The sequence below is a fragment of the Nicotiana tomentosiformis genome, chromosome 11 (genome assembly GCF_000390325.3).
Source record: "Nicotiana tomentosiformis chromosome 11, ASM39032v3, whole genome shotgun sequence".
NCBI classification, from domain to species: domain Eukaryota; kingdom Viridiplantae; phylum Streptophyta; class Magnoliopsida; order Solanales; family Solanaceae; genus Nicotiana; species Nicotiana tomentosiformis.
In genome coordinates this window covers 113,501,978-113,510,058 of record NC_090822.1, presented here as the reverse complement: position 1 = coordinate 113,510,058, position 8,081 = coordinate 113,501,978, and positions in this window count along the sequence as shown.

The window sequence follows — 8,081 nt, the reverse complement described above, 5'->3', positions numbered from 1 at the left end:
CATCTCCATTTCAGACATAAAATAATACAAAAAAATAGTTTATTTCAAAAATTAAACTCAAAACTGATTTTCCCAAAATCAAAATTAATACTTATAAATGTGATGGAACTTTAGGACCTTCAATTTTAGGTAAAGAATGTTAAAGCAGATCTCTCCTTATAACTTATAATTTATTATGGCAACATTTGTTATTTTAGCTAAAAATTTATTTATCAAGATCCAATGAGTTAAATTAATATCCTTACCAAAAGATTTTTAAATAAGCAAATTATTACAATAGAAAATATCCCAACCTCCTTATTTGAAAATTTTTAATATGTATTATTTGATAATTCTTTGAAGAATCGTAATGAAAGTATTTTTTGGATTTTATATTTATTTATCTGGATACACGCGCAAAGCGCGTACCTTAAGACTAGTATACTAAATTAACTCTCACTAGAATTCATAGGATGAAGAGTTATAGTTGAGGAGAGCTAACTAACAAAGGGGTAAAATTGTGAAAGAAACATGAATTGAGTTAAAATAAAGGGTAAATTTCACAAATAGTCATATAATTATATTTTTTAACATTAAAATTACTTTCACCAATTCACGCAAGAATCACAATTTCTAATGCAATATCTTTTACTCCATTTATTTTTTATATTTTATTTTAAATCTAATAAATATTGACCAAAAAGCATGAATTTGCTTTTTAATAACTACTTTCTATACGATACAACTTTAGGGAAGTGTCGAACACTTATTAGGTTTAGCAGTCCTTTTTGTTTTATTAATAAAATGTGAAAGTTACGATCAAGTTTTAGCACTCTCATAAAATAAGGTAAATGTGTGTAAAAAACTTTTAATTATTGGTAATATATCACACACAAGTTTAATAATAACTACTAATATGCACGCAACGTACGTATCCAAGTGTTCCTGTAAAGTTGGACGACCGTTTACCTTTCAATCAAATGTTTCTCCTATGATACTTTTGTATAATGAAGCAAGTACTAGAACAAATGTAAGAAAAAATTACTAGAGTGGATCCACTCCCTAAAAATAATTAAAACGATTATTATTTTCGCGCTTGAAATTTTTAGTAGTTTTTATATCGTAGCGCAAACGTATTTTTGAACAATACTTATATTATTTTTAAAAGTTTATTCTCCTTGAGAGACACGCGCAACGCACGTACACTAAGAATATTATATATAATTGTGTATAATAACTAAGAATAGTAAATAGTAAATTCGGCTGGCTAATTGCGTAAAGATGCAGTAACACTCCTTACTAGTTAGTAGTACCTACATACCATTTCTAGTGAAAATGTGTGCGATTCAATGCTATGCATTACCGGAAATTTGCGTGGCTTACTCCCAAAAGGGACTGTTCTTATAGAATGTCCCTGTTTTGATTGGTCTTAACAAAATGTCCCGCTTTTGACTTCAACATTATAATTCTTTAATTTTTAAAGCTTGAAATAAAAATTAATGATCAATTATTGTTAAAATATTTGAATATTAATAATTTATGCTTAAATTTTTAGTTCAGATACATATATTGGTAATTTACTATAAAAATATTAAAATTTCACTGTTAGACCTTACAAAGGTTATAGAAAGACAAAGTGAGTATGAGACAGTAAAGGTTTAGAACCCCACAAACCCAAACTCAAACTGATGTAAACTCAGGTTGTGGCAATAGGCCGGCACTGCCTGCACTAGACCTTGTTTACAGTACCACTAAACATTTGTAGTTTTGTATTTGCGAGTAGAGGCGAATCCAAAATTTTAAACTTATGGGTTCCTATACAATCTTAAATTAATATACAATATTAATTGGACCAATGAACTGATTTTCAAGCTAAATATTCTTACATATTAATGGACTTTTTCATACAAAAATGGGGTCTAGGCAAAAGTTACTGGGTTCACATGAACTCATACCTACTGCACTAGATCTGCCTCTGTTTGCAGGGTATATTGCTTCTACTATTAGCATCAGTCATCACTGAATTAAGACCTCCAACATGCATTGATGGATCTAATTTGGGCAAAAATCCATCGACAGCTCAATATCAATTGTTGTTTTAGAGTTAGAAAGGGAGGTTGAATTGTATTTTACCCGATTTTTGCGATTTCAAATAACTTGGTTTTTTGAACTAAGCAAACAGATACAAATAGGAATAACTGTGGATATTAAATAACACTGTGATTTTTTACGTGAAAAACCTCCTTGTACAAGGGAGTAATGAACCATGATCTATCCTAGTAGGATTTGCCTCAAATGTCACTAAACTTCAATGAGCAGTTTTAGGTTACAACTCTATAACCAAGGAGACTAACTCTAGTACCTTAACCCCTAAAATCAACCTAATTATAACTACCCATTTTAAACTAACTCTAGTCTAGGAAGCTACCAAACACTCAAAGTTTCTGCACTACCTATGATTACACTTCTCAAAAGCAAATAGGTTATTAGAATATTTGACTCAACCTAAACAACTAAGAACTTCAACAGTTTCGTCTTCAGGAACATGTTCTTCAGTTGAGCAGTTTGAGTCTTCAAGAATATCTTCTTACCTTGATTGTTATTGCCAAGAGTAATTCTATGTGATTTCTCTCGATAGCATTAGCCTTGACCTACGATAGGAAGTCTCTTTTTATAGTTGAAAATTTATCCGAAAATCTTCTTCAGCTAATGCTCCAAAACCTAGAATATTTCTGTTAAGGAAAACTACTCCTGATTTGATTTAGTTTCCTTATTTTTTTCAACTCTTTAACCTTCTCTTTCCATGCAAGTTTTTCTCTTATTTGTAAAATCCTTTTTAACCATGAACTCCTCTAATTAATACAATTCTTGTAGAGTATGGACAAAACTTCTTGAGGAATCCAACTTGCATGGGTATTCTAATATTCCGCGATTGATCAACACTCTATCTTTGGTCTACTACGAACCTGGTTCATTCGTCATATGCATCGCACATCTGCACACCAGTTTAATAACGTATTATTCTGGAACATGAAACCTGATTCTTTTCAATATAATCAGTCCTGGATTGTTAATCATCAAAACATAATACATGCTCAGCTCAACACATCTTTTTGAATATACTATTGGACATTGCTTTATATTAGTGAGGGGACTGTTTGACCAAAAAATATAACTTTGGCTAAACTATTAAATTTATGTAATAATGAGTTAAATCTAGTTAAAGATAATAACTCTAGATGTAAATCTTAAAAATGTGTGTGTGATGGGTTAGATCCGGTGAAATGTTGACAATGATAGGCACAAAACGTTCATAAAGAATGAGCAATAATGAAGGTATAACTAGCAATAAATAACAATAAATGACATGTAAGTATATAAGAGGAATGATTCACCCAAATAAAGGATGGATTGGACGAATGTTCCTCCTGACGATAATGAATGACAGATAAATCCAAGGTTTGTTCGAATTCTTCTCGGATCTGGTGGGAAAATATGGAATAATATGGGCAAGAATCTTGATAAAAAGGTAATCTTTGTATCTTTACAAGAGAGAGAGAATCTTCTTCTGAAAAGTGATCTTATCAATTGAATATTACACGCCTTTCTTTTTTCTCTCTTTTCTTTTTTATTTGAGACATATCTCTAACAAACCCTAATGGTACAAGTGCAGAGAATATTAACTGAAATATTTACTTTAATATCATATTTTAAAAATTAGCCGTTACTGCTCTGTCAAAGGTGTTCGACCTCGATCATTGTTGACATCTCGACCAAGAATCTTGCTACTCCCTGGCCGACCTCTGCTGACTCTTCCCTTAATTCTATATTACCCTAAATATTCTAGGGTAGATTTTGTCTCATACATTTAGTCCCTCCGCTTATTGAGGCCGGACTCAGGCGGGCTCGATGAGCGGATATTGTATAATGTGGTTGAAGCGTTTGGACGACCTGAACGAGCCATGATGATTAGGGCGAGTTGGTAACGTGTCCTTCGTTCTGAGCAAGAAAATGCCTTGGAAACGGCCAGGCTCAGAGAAGAGCGGCTCAATGAACGGATTGGAGAACTAGAGAATGAGGCTTCTGGCCTATGTGATTGAGTCGCCGCTCTGGAGGCCGAGAAGGCATAATTATTGGCTCGACCATCCTCTTCCCATGTTTCTGATTTCCCTGATGTTCTGAAAGGCTTATACGAGGAGTGGATTCACGCCGAGGATCAGCTGGATATGTTCAGAGATCTGATGAGGGCGGGGACCGTTTCAGAGGCCGCCTTCGAGGATGCTCATGTTAAGGCGCGTAGAGCTCGGTTCGCTTGCGACTATGATCCTGCTACACCGGAGGCCGGTGATGACGAGGATGATGTAGGCGTGGATCAGATCGAAGAGGACGCCTGGTATGAAGACGAGTATCCTGATGGCGATGGTAATGGTGAAGGGGCAACTGGGGATGGCCCAGGCGATCAGGCTAGTTAGTAGCTTTTCTCTTCTTTCTTTTTGTTTTGTTGCAGACTTCTGCGTGTTTTTTTTTGTTTTTCTTTTGTGGGCATCTTTCCGAGCCTATGTAAAAAAACATATTCTTGATATGAAATACCAATTTAGTTATTTGTACCTAATTCTTTTTTCTTCTGTTCGAGTTTGAATGCTTTTTGATTTTGTTGCTTGGTTTCCTCGGTTTCCTTAGTCGTAATAATTTAGCTCGAGTAGGGTCGAACGAGGTCGAAGTAAAACCTAAGTTTGATCATGGCCGAGGACCAGTAGATATTAATTCGAGCGAGATCAAACATATCGTTCTATTTATGGCTGGAGGCCGATTAGGTGTTGATTTGAACGAGGTCGAGTATAACTTGTGCTGATTATGGCCAATGGACGATTAGGTGTTGATTCGAACGAGGTCGAATATCACCTATGCTTGTGTCACGACCCTAAACTCAACCTGTCATGATGGCACCTATCGATGGTACTAGGCCAGCCGACTCCCACAATACTATAACAATTCATTCACAGATATGCCAAAAGGCATCTTTTATAGAAGAATTTCATAAAAGAAACAAGGGTTGAACTCAAAAATAGAAATGCAGAATGAAAAGCCCCAAACATCGGGGTGTCACTGAGTCATGAGCAACTACTAAAAACTAGTCCGACAACAATAAGACCAACATAGTCTGGGAAAAATCCAAAATACAGCTAAGGGGGAGATAAAGAAGGAGAAAACAGGGATGCGATCGCCAGACAACTACCTTGCTAACTCCAATGATCAGCTACAGGAATATCAGCAGTCGCTACTATGACCAAAAATGCTTGGATCTGCATACAAGGTGCAGGGAGTAACGTGAGTACACCAACTCAGTAAGTAACAGAAATAAATAAAGGCTGAGAAGTAGTGACGAGCTAAATGCAAGTACCGTTTATATCACAAAAATTTAGTAAAGTGCGGCATGCTTTATAACCAGAGTTTAAGTCAAATCAGCTTGTTTAAATCAAGTTCAAGTAAATCAATTAGAAATATCTTTCAACATTTCGCAAACAAGGACTCAAAGCAACTATGAGCATGGATGATGAAATTATATGCTGCCCTCGGGCTAACATCACTCGGTCCTCCCAATCACTCCAACCTCACAATCACTCATGCCTCACCATCACTCATGTTTCACAATCGCTCAGCACTCGACACTCGCACTCAGTAGGTAACTGCGATCACTGGGGGTGTTCAGACTCCAGAAGGGCTCCTACAGCCCAAGCGTTATATCTGCACGGATAACTCATGTGCTGCATGGACAACTCACGTGCTATAATATCATATCAGAATCTGCACGGACCACTCACGTGCTGAGGTACAATACCTCACAAACAGGCCCTCGGCCTCACCCAGTCATAAACCTCTCCAGTCTCTCGGGCTCTCAGAAATCAAAGAAATCAGCCCAAACAACATTAACATGATGCAACAAATAGAACAACGGAGACTGAGCTATGATGTAAGAATGCATAAACATGACTGAGTACGGGATGTCAACTAAAGCAGTGAGAGGACAGCAAGAAACGACCTCTAAGGGTCCGAACAATACTGGCATAAGGCCTAGACATGGTATGTAGCATGATTTACAGCAAATCTTTCTAAAACACATAAGGAGCATATAGCTACAACAGGTTGTTCAACTTTACAGTTGCTACGGGACGGACCAAGTCACAATCCCCCAACGGTGCACGCCCATACGCCTGTCACCTAGCATGTGTGTCACCTCCAAATAGTCACATGACACACAAATCCGGGGTTTCATACCCTCGGGACTAGATTTACAACCGTTACTTACCTCAATCAGAGCAAATCTCTACTCCGCAATGCCCTTGCCTCTCGAATCGGCCTTTGAGCATCTCGAATCTAGCCACAAGTAGTACAATACCATTAATATATGCTAAAGGAATCAATTCCACAAGAAAACTCCTAAATTAGACTCAAAACCCGAAATTGGCTCAAACCCGACCCCCGAGCCCACGTCTCAGAATCCGACAAAAGTCACAAAGCCCGAAAGCCCATTCACTCACGAGTCTAACCATACCAAATTTACTCAAATCCGACAAAAAATCCCTTTTAAAACCTCAAAATTCTATCTCAGGAACTCTTCCACTTTTCCCCCAATTTTTCACCTCATATCACAATTTGGATGATAAAAATCAAGATATAATCATGGAATTTAACCAAAATCAAATGATAAATACTTACCCCAATCAACTCCCTAAAAATCCCTTCAAAAATCGCCTAAATCCGTGGTCTCTAGCTCAAAATATGAAAAATGGGTTCAAACCCCCAGATTTCCTTCTTCGCGAATGCGGAAGTACCCTCGCGTTCGCGAAGCACAACTGCCTCTTCCCAGAAATCCCTTCTACGCGAACGCGATCTACCACTCACGAACGCGAACCTTTACTGAACCTTCTCTTCACGAACGCGACCTCACCCTCGCGAATGCGTAGACCAAATGAATGGGGTCCCCAGCTGCCTCTTCTCTTCTTCGCGAACGCGTTACTCATCTCGCGTCCGCGATGCACTCTACTCCTAAACCTTCGCGAACGCATCCCTTACTTCGCAAATACAAAGAATAATTCTTCCTTAATCTCCAAACACTTTTCACGAATGCGAGACCTATCTCGCGAACGCGTAAGAGGAAACCAGCAACAATAAAAAACAGCAGATCAGCTATCTCTCAAAGGCCATAATTGTTCCGTTAACCACCCGAAACTCACCCGAGACCCTCGGGACCTCAACCAAACATACCAACACGTCCCATAATATCATACAAACTTAGTCGAACCTTCTAATCACTCAAAACAACATCAAAAAACCAAATTACCCCCGGATTCAAGCCTAAGAACTTCTAAACTTCCAAATTTCACCAACGATGCCGAAACCTACCAAACCACATCTGAATGACCTTATATTTTGCACACAAGTCAAAAATTATATCATGAACCTACTGCAACTTCCAAAAATCCAATCCGACCCCGATATTAAAATTTTCACTGCCGGCCAAAATTACCAAAATTTTAACTTTCGTCAATTCAAGCCTAATTTTACCACGGGCCTCCAAATAACATTTCGAACGCGCTCCCAAGTCCAAAATCACCTAACGGAACCATAAAAATTCAAATCCGAGATCGTTTACACATAAGTCAACGTCCGATTGACTTTTTCCAACTTAAGCTTCTACTTTAGAGACTAAGTGTCTCAATTCACTCCAAAACCACTACGAGCCCAAACCAACTAACCCGATATATCATAATATAACTAAAAAGTACAAAAGGAATCAGAAATGGAGAAAACTGGGTTATAACTCTCGAAACGACCGCCCAGGTCGTTACAGCTTGATTATGGTTGAGGGCCTATTAGGTGTTAATTCAAACGAGGTCGAATATCAACTATGCTTGATTATGGCCGAGGTCTGATTAGGTGTTGATTCAAATGAGGTCAAATATCAACTATGCTTGATTATGTCCGAGGGCCGATTAGGTGTTGATTAGAACGAGGTCGAATATCACCTATGCTTGATTATGGACGAGGGCCGATTAGGTGTTACACTTGTCGGCGGTATGATTTTAAGGCGGCGTTGCTTT